Source organism: Mauremys mutica, chromosome 5, assembly GCF_020497125.1.
Source record: "Mauremys mutica isolate MM-2020 ecotype Southern chromosome 5, ASM2049712v1, whole genome shotgun sequence".
In the NCBI taxonomy this organism is placed as follows: Eukaryota; Metazoa; Chordata; order Testudines; family Geoemydidae; genus Mauremys; species Mauremys mutica.
In genome coordinates this window covers 30952621-30965093 of record NC_059076.1, presented here as the reverse complement: position 1 = coordinate 30965093, position 12473 = coordinate 30952621, and the positions used below count along the sequence as shown (strand labels likewise).

Here is a 12473-nt window from a genome sequence, read left to right as displayed (position 1 = left end):
TAATTACCAATTAAGGTGATTCAGCTCCTCAGCTGAGGACAATTAAAAGCGAGCCAGGAAGGCAGGAGGAGCCTAGAAGAAAGGACTAGAAGCCTAGGCTTTCAGGGAGATGAGAGATTTCCTTCTGTGTTTAGACTCTAAGAAGAAGGTAAAAGCTTTATGTAATGGGGGGAATAAGGACTCATTCAGCACATTGTAAAAAAAAAAAACACACGGGGGGGACCTGTGCAGGAGTGTGTGAGGACTATGTGCAGAGAGAGGCCTGCTTTGTGACCAAATCAAGGCTAGGAAGGGGGACTTCTGGGTTGCCAAGGCTGGCTCTGATTAAGGTAGGAGCATATTGCTACATCCATCCTGCCTGAATAGTCTATGCTGTATGTATTATCAGTGTAGCTGGTAGGGAATGGAACAAACTGATTGCTTGGTAACAAAAACAAGGGCAGGTTACATGGTTGGTAGCTGTCTCTCTGCTATGGCTATGGTCTAGCAATCATTCTAGGGCATGCAAGTCAAGCAAGTCAGCATGTAGCATGTTTTACAGAAGGAGCAGCCCCAGCAAGCTGCACACAAACAGCTGTGTGTATCTGAGGCACAGGTGTTTAAGCCTCACTTTGTGAAGTAGCCTGGCAAGCAGAGAGATTTTCTGAGCCAGGAGTGACATGAGGCTGGCCCATAGTTGTTTCAGAAAGAGAGTGAGTATAGTCCACTACTGAAAACAAATCCATTACTGCCTCTCTAGAATCATAGACTATCAGGGTTGGAAGGGAACTCAGGAGGTCATCTAGTCCAACCCCCTGTTCAAAGCAGGACCAATCCCCAACTAAATAAACTAAATCTGTGGAAGGTGTGGGTGTATGGTATGAATTCTACCCTTAATGTGCATGAGCCAGTTTATGCCTGTTTTCAAATACATGTTTCTGGATATACTGCAAGTAAAATCCTTGTGAGTTAATGAGGAAGGCCATTCATTTTGTGAATAGTGGGGTGGATGGAAACCACAAGAAATGATACAATGAGTAGACACATTAACACCACAGGTGTAATGCTACTTGTCTCATGGGGGACACAAGGATAAAAGACTCATGGCACAGCCGTGGCTGGCCCTGGTCAGCTGATTCAAGTTCTGGCTGTCAGGCTAAAATTCATTGTGTAGATGTTTGAGCTGGAGCGCAAGCTGTGGGACCCTTCACCCTCACAGGCTCCTAGAGCTTGGGCTCCGGCCTGAGCCTGAAAGTCTGCACACCAGTTTTTCAGCCCTGAAGCCCAAGTCAGCTGACCCAGGCTAACCATGTATTTTTATTTTTATTTTTTTTTATCCCTGTGCAGACATACCCGCAATTTGGTATAAAGCAAAATGACCAGAGAGTCAGAGAGAGAACATGCAGCTGATGAGACAAGGCCTACAAGAGCTTTGTAAAGGTTAGCCAGCCCTCTCTGACATTGGGAGCATGGTGGAGGAGGGGCAGTGAAATGCTTGCTTTACCCCAAGGAAGGCATTTTCTTAACATATTTTTCCAGCATATAAACTCTAGCCAGAAACTAAACTCTCACCTTCATTAAGAATGTTACTTACCTGCATACTTGAAGAGTATAGAAGATGTTAATGGCCTTTCCTCAGCATTATATTTTATAAATTTAAAGGCAGTATAGCCTGGAGGCCAGAGAAGATGAGTAAATGTCAGTAGCTCATCCTAGATTTAATTCCCAATTCTGCTATTTGCTTTTTTCATGAACTTTGGAAAGACATTCAGGCTGAGATTTTCAAAATTGCTTAATGGACTTTGACATGTACTTCCCATTAATTTTAATGGAAATTTGGCATCCAAATCCAAGAGATGGCTTTGAAAAGCTCAGCCCTAACCTCTGTGCCTCTGTATACCCTTCTGTAAACTGGGAATAACAATACTCACGGTGGTATTGCAAGGCTTAATTAATACCTATGAAGGGCTTTGAGTTCCTGGGGTGAAAGCTACTATGTAAGGGCAAATTATGTCTCTTATTTGTATAGTAGCTGTGATAGGATTCCCTGGGGTGCAGACTGCTGTGCCCCCTGAACTCTCTCCAGGGTAGGCTGTCTCTCACAATGCCTTGCTAGTGACCAGCAGCAAACCCCTCCAGGTGCTTTGATCACTCAGCACAACAGCACGTGAACCCCACCCCCACCTATATTGCGGGAATGCTCCCAGAGCTACTCATGAATCACACAGAAAAAGGCACCAGAGCCAAATCCTCCCAGCACTGCACCTCAGGAATATACTATATTGCACTGCTCAAGATGAGCAGTGCAGATTTACTAATTGGTTCAGCACCTCATCAATGGAAAGTGGATATACACCAGCCTTTGCAAACCTGATTAGATTACCAAACACTTCATGGAAAACTCCCTGGTAAAGATAAACAGTTAAATGTATTGACTACAAAAAATAAATTTTAAGTGATATTAAGTGTTAGGCAAAAAATCAGAATTAGTTACCAAAATAAAATTGTGTAAACACATTCTAAACTCTCAACTCTATTAGACTGGACAACATCCAGATTAAGCAGTTTTTTCTCACCCCACTGGATATTGCAGTCCTTAATATACAGGTTTGTCCCTTAAACCTGGGCCAATCTCCTCTGTTGGAGTCTTGTCTTCTCCTCAGTGTCTTAGTTGCTTGAAGCATAGTAGGGACAGGAGAAAAGGCCCCCCATGTGGCCACTGTGTCTGTTTTATAACCTCAGTCCATGTGCTTGGGGAGCACAAGTCTAGGCATGTTGGGGAGGGCATTCTTGTGTTTCCAGGCAAGGTTGAGCAACCCACCGTGTGGCCTCATGCAGGTGAATCATTGAATTGTAGCTTGCTGGACAATGGCTGGTGATGGGATTCACACCCCGCCTGGGCATTGGTTACTTTCCTTGCTGTTGCCTCTGGGGAACTAATATCTGGCTGATTCCTTACCTTAGAGTATGTTTTAGTGAGCGCCATACAATACAATTCTCATAATTTCACATGCATTCATGATATACATATATGGACAGCAAAATGATTTTCAGAAGATTATAACCTTTCCCCCGATACCTTACAAGGCATGCTGTATATGTAAGATCACAATTCTATAAAAATGAAAAATGTGGGGGTTCCAGGATGCTCCCTCAGAGTATAGAGTGTTACAGTAGCTCTACAAGCTGAGTTAATAACTTTTATTTGCAACATTTGTTCATCATCAGCAACAAAATGAACTCTCCAACCTGCATGACAGCAAAGACTCTTTGGGCCAAATTTAGACCTGAATTTGCATGTGCAAATTTTTCAGGAAAGTTTAGATGAGGCATCTGAAAATGTGAATAAAGTGAAGCAACAAATGGACTGAAGCCCTGTACCATAACTGATTGATCAATCCTCCTTGCCTGTGTCTGATCCTCTGCTGAGGGGTTGTTTCTTCTGTGCGACTTACAGAGCTCATACATTTGTCTCGTAACTGAACATTTCCTGCAAAAGAAACTTTATCTTAAACAGCATGTGTCTGTGTAGCCTCGGTTAGTGATTATTCCTGTTCCTAAATCTGGTACCATTGTCTTTGCCCTGAGTGTCTGTAGAGGCATACCTAGGAGACATAATTAAAATGTTTAGCTACAGTATGTCTTGGTTTAGTTTAGCTGGTCTTTTGCTCATAGTACACTCCAAATAATGAACAGTGCTTTTCTCTCTTGTTAGAGAAGGAAAAGTTTCCAGCCTGAACATCTTCAAGGTATCCCTGGTGACTTTTTTTGCAAGCAGTATCTTGAAGGTTACTCCTAGAGCTTAGCTAAATGTTACCAGCTCTTTGGGGAGAGTGACAAAGATTCCAGCTCCACGCTAGTGGGTATCTCTTAAATCTGGTAAAGCTTCTGGTAATAAATAACAGATACTTTGCCTCTAATATTTTGCTTCATGCTTTCAAATGCACCTGTTCACATGTGCTTTATAAGCAAAATTAAATATCAACAACTTCTCATTAGTCTGATAGGCCTTTATAAACAGCAAGCTTCAAGGAAATTATTTTATATCATCACCCTAGAGGCAGAATGTTCAAAAATGACATCATAGAGGGTGGAAGGCTCAGGAGAATGATGATGAGAATTTGGGTTGCCTGTTTGAACCTATCCTGGCTCGGGAGTGACTGAAAGTTACTATTTACCTTAGGTGCTCAGATTAGTAGGCCCCCCATTATCATAGTATCTGTGAGGTGAGGAAGTGCAATTATCCCCATTTTACAGATGGAGAACTGAGACACAGACTAGTGGCTTGCCCAAAGTCATACAGGAAGTCTGACGCAGAGCAAAGAATTAAGGTGCCCGGGTCTCAGGTTACCACCCTAAGCACTGGACCATTCTTCCTTATCTTGTCTTATGCCAATGAGGTGGCATCCTGGGATCTGCCTTGCGCAGAGATAGTCTGTAACTGAGTGAATCTAGTCAAACTGCACTGCTTGTGAATGAGAAGACAGGCCCTGGGGCTAGAGCCAGTTTGGAAATGCATAGCCATTGTGAAGATGTCCTTAGTCACCTATAGGTCACAAGAGATTCTGCCAGGTTTGCTAACAGGTTCTCATCCTATTCCAGGGGTGAAGGATTTGTCACTTCCCAACCCGAATGATGAGAAGAACATCTCATGGAAACATCATCCCCTGGAGTCTCCTTCTATGTGTTTTATTGCAGGAGGTGGAGCGACATTGCTATAGCTTGTGGGTAAGTTGTTTTGCTTCCTCAGGATGCATAATGTATATATATAATTGTGTGTGTGTTTGAAAAATGTGTGCCCTCTTGAAAGGTTGTAGTTGTCATGCAATGAGTTATGCAGCTAGTGATATCTGTCTGCATACTTGCCAGTGTACTATTTTTCACTCTTATGTAGGATTTTCAAACAATTTAAGCATATATTTTCCCTTATGCATTCTCTTGGTTGAATTTGAGTTTGTTGGCCTTATTGATACTGTTGTTTTCATATATTAATGCTCATTTTCTTTAATGGGTTTTGTTCTTGGTTGATTGGGTTTAGTTGATTTATAAGGTCAATAGACATAAATATTGTTATGGATTTTCTATGGGCCTGACTTTTAAATGTAGCTTTCATTTTTCTGGATGTAAGTCAGCAGTTGGGTACCTCACTACTCGATTGTGCTTGCAGTTCAGTTTAGACATCTAAATGTTAGTAGCATTTGTGCTTTCAGTTGATTGGGTGCAAAATTGTATTCTCACAAATAGAAGCAAGGTTTAAAAATCAGGCCCATATGTGTTAAGAAATGCTACTGAGATGCTTAATACTGTAAAAAAATGTTTTAAACTGCTGCTGTTAGGTTGTTTGCCTTCAAATTCACTTTTAAATATAGTTTATTTTTTACTGTCTGATCCTCGCTTTGTTGCCACAACTGAGATAGACAATCACTTGTGACTTTTGTAAGTGAGCAAGGGAGGGTGTCTGAGGGTTTCTAAAATTATTTATCAAAACATATTGGGCAAATCTGGGGTCCTGAAAATGCCAGGTTGCTAGACCTCTGGGGGGTGAGAAGGTGATTAACTCAGGCCCCCGGACCATTCAGCCCTTGGGTTCTGCCCTGAGGCAGAGTCAATTGTATTATGCTATGGATTCTTGCCAACTGAATAGACATCACCAAATCATTTCACCAAGGCCACTGAACAGCAATCAAATAGTAATGTGCACTGCTGCAGTAGCTCTGTTGGTCCCAGGATATTAGAGAGACAAGGTGGCTGAGGTAATATCTTGTATGGCCTCAACAAAGGGCTGAAGAAGAGGTCTGTCTAAGCACAAAAGCTTGTCTCTTTCACCAATAAGAGCTATTACTTCACCCCACCTTGTCTCATCAAATAGTAATGACTTTCCATTACAACAACCAGCTAGACTAGATCTGAACCAAAGATCTGGAGGTGGAATGCTATGTATTCCCTTGTCAACTCTCAGACACATCCATTCACCCTCTCTGCTTCAAATATTAAGGTGGAGCCAAATAACTGTGTGCGTAAAACCTATGTTTTTTCACCGAAAATTCTTGGCGAATAAGAATATTCATGTCCATGTCAATAGTGATGACAAATGCCTGCATTGTAAAAATGGCATTAATGATGTAAACAGATCCATATAGACTTTTCAAAAGGACCTAAGGGAGTCATGCACCCAAATCTCTTTGGAAGTTAACAGGAGATGTGTGCCTAAATCTCCTAGCTCCCTTTGACAATCCAGCCATAATTGCTGCTTACTGTGGAAATGAGCCTGTAGAAGGTCCAGCCATGTTTCCCCATCAGTGGAGCATAACTAGTGAGCTTGGAAAGAGGTTAGCAATTTCGGCTTTTCCTTTCTCAGGTTTTCGCTCTCTAAATAAAGAATATAAAAAGCCCTGAGATGTCTGGCTGTGCATTGCCTAATTAGGTAATCGCTATGCGCTTGTTCTCAGAAGGTCAATAGGGCAGGAAGGAATGGCCACTCCTTCTGTTTCTTTTTCAGTTTTTTAGGACTTATTGCCTTTTGATGTATGCAGATATTAACAGTAGTTGGAAACGTCCCTTTGATATTAATTACTTTTTGGAGAATTCAGAATATCTGTGGCAATGCATAGTAGTATATTTTCACCAACATTTCCCTGAAACGCTCTCATGTTCTTTCTTCACCATTGTCCTTTTCCCCAACAGGGTAGTAGCCATAACCTCCATAGTAGATCACAGGTGTATATGATATACTCCTATTTCTAATTACTGCTGCTTGAAATAAGGAAAATATGGGATGGAGCATACCTAACCCTGTTTTTTCCCCAGTTCTAGGCCTCCATTCAGCAAAACAGTTAAGCACAAATTTAATGCTTAAAATTATGTTTGTCCATTCCTGTTCAGCAAAGAACTTAAAGCATATGCTTAAAATTAAGCATGTTTAAGTGCTGTGCTGAATAGGGATGGACTTAATTATATGTTTAACTTTCTGCATCTGCTTAAGTGCTTTGCTGAATCGGGGCTTTAAGCTCAAAGGTATTTAGGCACATCACTCTCTGATTTCAATGGAGTTAGGTGCCTATACATCTTTGAGGATCTGGGCCTTAGCACATAATTAGGGCTTCTGTGTTTTGGGATTTATTTTTAGCAATTTGTATTTTATGTAGATGTCCAAAAATTGTGTTTGGGGGGAGACTTTCTCTTTGTATATACAGTAACAAGTGGTTTATTTTTGTGGGTATGTGGACATAGACAAGCACTTAGATACAAGTAACCTTTTCTGGTGTTTATCCGATAAACACTGATTTAATTGTTTTTCTGTCGGTGGTGTTTATCAGTTTGGACCGACCATCAGAAGCCTTATGCATAATCCTAACAAATTTGAATAAGCCTTACCTAGTTCCTAATCCACTTCCTCCTTCCTAATGTCTAGCACACTTTCTTTGCTGCATTTTCACACCTTTAGCTTTTCCCCTAACCATTTCATAGTGTTTCAGTACCAGCAAACTAGAGCCTGTAGGTTAAGAACATATGAATTGGGGTGAAAATAGGCCAGTACGGCGTACCGGGAAGAAGTGGCCACCTGTATTGGCCCATACGTGGCCAACGTTAAAGCACTGCCCTTCCGTGCCCCCCCGTTAGTGGCCCTGCCAGTAGGGGCAGGGCAAAAGGAGCAGCTGCCCCGGGGGCTGGCCCAGGTATCTGCAGTGTCTGGAGCCCCAGCCCCTTTAAATCACCGATGGAGCCCCGGGCGGCCTGGGCCAGGCAGCATGGATGGGCTGGCTGGTGGAGGCTGATTACCCAGCCCCGCTGCTTCTGCCCGAGGCCCTTCCCCTTCTGGTGGCCTGGAGCCGGGCCCCCGCACTGGTAAGTCTTTTATGTTACTTTCACCCCTGATAAGCATGGCCATACGGGGTCAGAGTGATCTAGTCTAGTATCCTGTCTTCCCACAGTGGCCAGTGCCAGATGCTTCAGAGGGAGTGAACAGAATGGGGCAATTTATCAAGTGATCCACCTGCCGTTATCCAGTCCCAGCTTCTGGCAGTCGGAGGTTTAGGGACACCCAGTGAGTAGGGTTGAATCCCTGACAATGCATTCCACAGGTTGACGCTGCATTGCGTGAAGAAGTGGTTCCTTATGTTTGTTTTTAAACCTGATGCCTACAAATTTCATTGGGTGACAGCTGATTCTTGTCTTATGTGATGGGGTAAATAACACTTTCTTATTAACTTTCTCTACACCATTCATGATTTTATAGACCTGTATCATATTCTCCCTTAGTCATCTCTTTTCTAAGCTGAACAGTCCTGGTGTTTTTAATCTTTCCTCATATAGAATCTGTTCCATTCCCCTAATCATTTTTGTTGCCCTTCTCTATATTTTTTCCAATTCTAATATAGCTTTTTTTTGCGATGGGGTGATCAGAATTGCACACAGTATTCAAGTTGTGGGCTTATAATGGATTGATATAGTGACATTAAGATATTTTCCATCTTATTGTCTATCCCTTTTCTAATGGTTCCCAACACTCTGTTAGCGTATTGACTGCTGCGGCACGTGGAGCAGATGTTTTCTGACAACTATTCACGATGACTCCAAAATCTCTTTCTTGGGTGTAACAGCTAAGTTAGACAGTATCATTTTGTATGTATAGTTGGGATTATATTTTCCAGTGTGCATTATTTTGCATTTATCAATGTTGAATTTCTTCTGCCTTTGTGTTGCCCAGTTTTGGGAGATCCCTTTGTAAATCTTCACAGTCTGCTTTGGACCTAACTATTTTGAGTAACTTAGTAAGATCTGCCAACTTTGCCACCTCACTGTTTATCCCTTTTTCCAGCTCATTTATGAATGTCTTGAACAGCACTGATCCAGTACAGATCCTGTTATTTATCTTTCTCCACTGTGAAAACTGACCATTTATTTCTATCTTCTGCTTCCTGTCTTTTTAACCAGTTACTGATCCATGAAAGCACCTTCCCTCTTATCCCATGACTGCTTACTTTGCTTAAGATCCTTTGATGAGGTCCCATCACCCTTGTCCACATGCTTGTTGGCAGCCTCAAAGAATTCTTATTTGAGAGGCATAATTTCCCTTTAGATAAGCCTTGTTGATTCTTCCCCAACAAATTGTGTTCATCTATGTGTCTGATAATTATGTTCTTTACTAAAGTTTCAACCAATTTGCATGGTACTGAAGTTAGGCTTACCAGCATGTAATTGTCAGGATTGCCTCTCAGCCTTTTGAAAATCTAGGCATCACATTAGCTATACATTAGCCATCTGGTACAGAGGCTGATTTAAACAATAGGTTATATACCATAGTTGTGCAGTTTCACATGGGAGTTCCTTCAGAACTCATGAATGAATACCATCTGGTTCAGGTGACTTATTACTGTTACATTTTTAAATTTGTTCCAAAACTTGGACAGACAATACTATACTATTTTTTCCAATGCTTTGGAATAAAGGTTCAAGATGTAGTACCTAGCCTTGTGTTTATATTACTTTTGGAAGTAAGTTAGTGCCATTTATGAATTCTAATTAGACTTGAAGTTGAAGAGACGAGATTTCGTTGGGACATGAAGCACACAGCACTGGATATTACCCCAGGGTTATGAATAGGGAGAAATAGGCTGGTACTGAAAATATTTCAATTATGAGGAAAGGTTAAGAAAGTTAAACTGTTTTAAATTACAAGAAAGATTTTATTAAAAAAAGGTCCTTCATTAAGGCTTTTCACATTTACACTGGTATAAATTTCCCTAGATGCCTTGCACTGAGATAAAGAGAAACACAAAAGGTATAATTTAGTGTGGGGGAGGAAGGAATGTAAAGAAAAGAAGTTGACTCTAGAGGAGTTTGTTTAACCTTGGTCTCCTTATGAAAAGGTTCAAATTGAATTAAAGGCAGCAGATATTAACTAATATTTTGCACTCTGAGGTACAATCCTTTGGATACTGCATGTCTCTCTTGTGCATTGTGTTGTAAAGGTACAATAGGTAATTAGTAGGGCCACTGGATGGATGTGACACAATTTGCAGGGATTTTATGCCATTACAGAAAGGGAGTAGAAAGATGTTCAGTGTTTAAATCACTCAATAATAGGAAACCTTAGTTTGCTGACTGTATTTTTTTTAAAGTCTAGCTGACTATAAAGTGGACTGAGATAAGTATGGATTCTGGTTACTCCCCTCCCCCCAAGGTGGAAGCGTCCACTTGTGTATGCATAACTTTGGCTAAGCTCATGTCTCCACACACACATCTATGTCCACAGGTAATAAAGGGATTCCATGCAAAAGCCATATGGGTTCTGGTGCACCAAAACCATGCATATTGGACTCTATTAGAACAAAGTGGCTCATGCATAAATGGAAACCAGGTGTAAGATCCATTGAAAATCAAGTCCAGCAGTGTATTACCATTGGAGCATGTCTATGTTTGTCCTTCCAGTGTCTGTAAATTCCACTTGTATTATTTCTTTTTTCTCCTCATGGTAATATCTGTAATGTTTTACTTCTCTAATAGCTCTGAGCCCAAACAAAAATACCTGGAATCAAATATCTCTGAATTTTGGGGACATTCAGATATTCCTCTGAACTAGCTCCTGTTTCTATAAGGAGCCCAACCAGAATTCTGAATCTGCACAGCCCGAACTTGGGGAAATTTGGATCAGAATTTTGCCACTCAGCAGCCCATTTCTGCTGCTTCCCTGGAGCAGGGTAAAGTATGGCAACAGTAAGTGTTGAACAGGGAGAACCATGGGCTAGGATAATAAAATGTCTAAGTGTGCAGAACTGGATGATATCAGGTAGCTGCTCATTCAAGGAACCGGGGTAGGAGGAATGGGGGATGAACTTCTTTCATTGTTGGCTTTAGCTTTTCATAATAGAATAGAAATGAAGGGCCACATGAGTGATTTTGCCTCCAGGTTACATTTTGGCTTTTGATTAACTTTTTAACATTTATGTTTTCCATTAAGAAAACCATTGTGATTTTTTAATTTATTTATTTTTATTTACCAGATCACAAGTTAATGGCTCTCAGCGATCACCAGTTGATTTAGGGCCCAGTTGTTCTACCCTTACTCACCTTGAATAGTATCTTACTACACACACCGTTCCATTGATTTCAGTAGGGCTACTCATGTAGAAAGGTACCACTCACTATTAGCAAATTTGGGACAGTTGGGCCTTTAATAAAAAAAACATTATTTTTCTGCTTTTGAAAAACGTATGTACAACACAACTGGTGGAAAAACAGTAGAGCTTTTCACTGGAAGTTCATTCAGTAACTACCACTGAATTGAGAAATTATAGAAGCCCATTAAAAGTGACAAAATTATCTCTCAATCACCATTGGGCACACCATTATGAACACACTTTTGTCTGTTTCATCAGAAGTGAGTAGAGATTTATTTAAAAAAATCCCCCTCAAAGGATTTTGCATGGTTTATGTATCAGACAGATGTGGGTAGGACCAACTTCCATCAGAGGCCCATCAGAAATTTGAGAAGGATATGGAGACACCATCCATCAGCAAATTGATATACCATTAATGGTATAATGAACACAAAATGCACAGAATTCTGGATTCTTCAGCAGATAGAAAGATCTTGCCTAGATTTCAAAATTTGTTTGAATAGAAATGTATTGAAAATGCAATTGAAAATCCTTATTTCGAAGCCCTGTGGAGGACAGAATGATGACGACTTAGGACCAAATTCATCTCTGTTATCATTGCACTGAACTCAATTAATCCATCTCAAATTTCTTATTTACAATCCTCTTCTAGGTGAAAATATTTTGGGGACAAATTTGAGTGGAATTGGACATATCCTCCAATTCTACTGCTTGCTTGTCAGTTTGTAGCCTGGGAAGCCTTTTCTTGATGACTGTAGTGGGGTGGCAACATTTCTTTTGTAGTGCAATGCTGTTACAGTCTTAATAGCAGAACAACTCTCTTCTCTCCAAATCTCTGGAAAATTCCTATTAAAATTTTATTGAGAAGTATTAGAATCGTTCTGTATAATTCATAAACCTACCCACAGGATTCCCTAGCTGAGATATTATTAAATTCCATATGATGGTTAAAAATCTCTGGAAAGAGTATCCTATTCTATAACATGATTTGAAATTTCTCTGAATATCTCTCTTGTTTCATTCCTATTATGTGCTATAGGACATGTTTCTAACAGTAATAGCAATCAGCATGGATTCAGTTGCAGGATATCTACTGTAACTTGCCAGTTGGTTGGGACCTCAATTCCAGAGACAGTAATGCTTAACCAATGAGGATTCATGAGACTGCAGTGGGAGTTTGTGGTTAAGTATATAAATTACAACTATGATGTCCAGAAAAGGTCAGAGACACAGCAGAACCCAGGAGATAATTGTTTATGACTCCAAGGCAGTTTCAATGCGATGATTTAGCCTGACTGAAATTATTCAGAGGTCAACTGGAGAGAAAAAAAGGTTGGAATGCTAAAATAAATGGTATAAATTCATGTAGCCACA

The 12473-nt window shown here is 40.6% G+C and overlaps 1 long non-coding RNA gene across 2 annotated transcripts in view; it reads left to right on the top strand.

Annotated features, from left to right (window-relative positions):
* The first annotated feature begins 1363 nt into the window (after nucleotides 1-1363).
* The window catches only part of LOC123370690, a 198334-nt gene continuing 187224 nt past the window's right edge, over nucleotides 1364-12473 (top strand). For both annotated transcript variants that reach the window (XR_006579508.1, XR_006579507.1), the window contains exons 1-2: nucleotides 1364-1419; nucleotides 4582-4707. This is a non-coding gene — a long non-coding RNA (uncharacterized LOC123370690). The remainder of the gene's footprint in view (nucleotides 1420-4581; nucleotides 4708-12473) is intronic.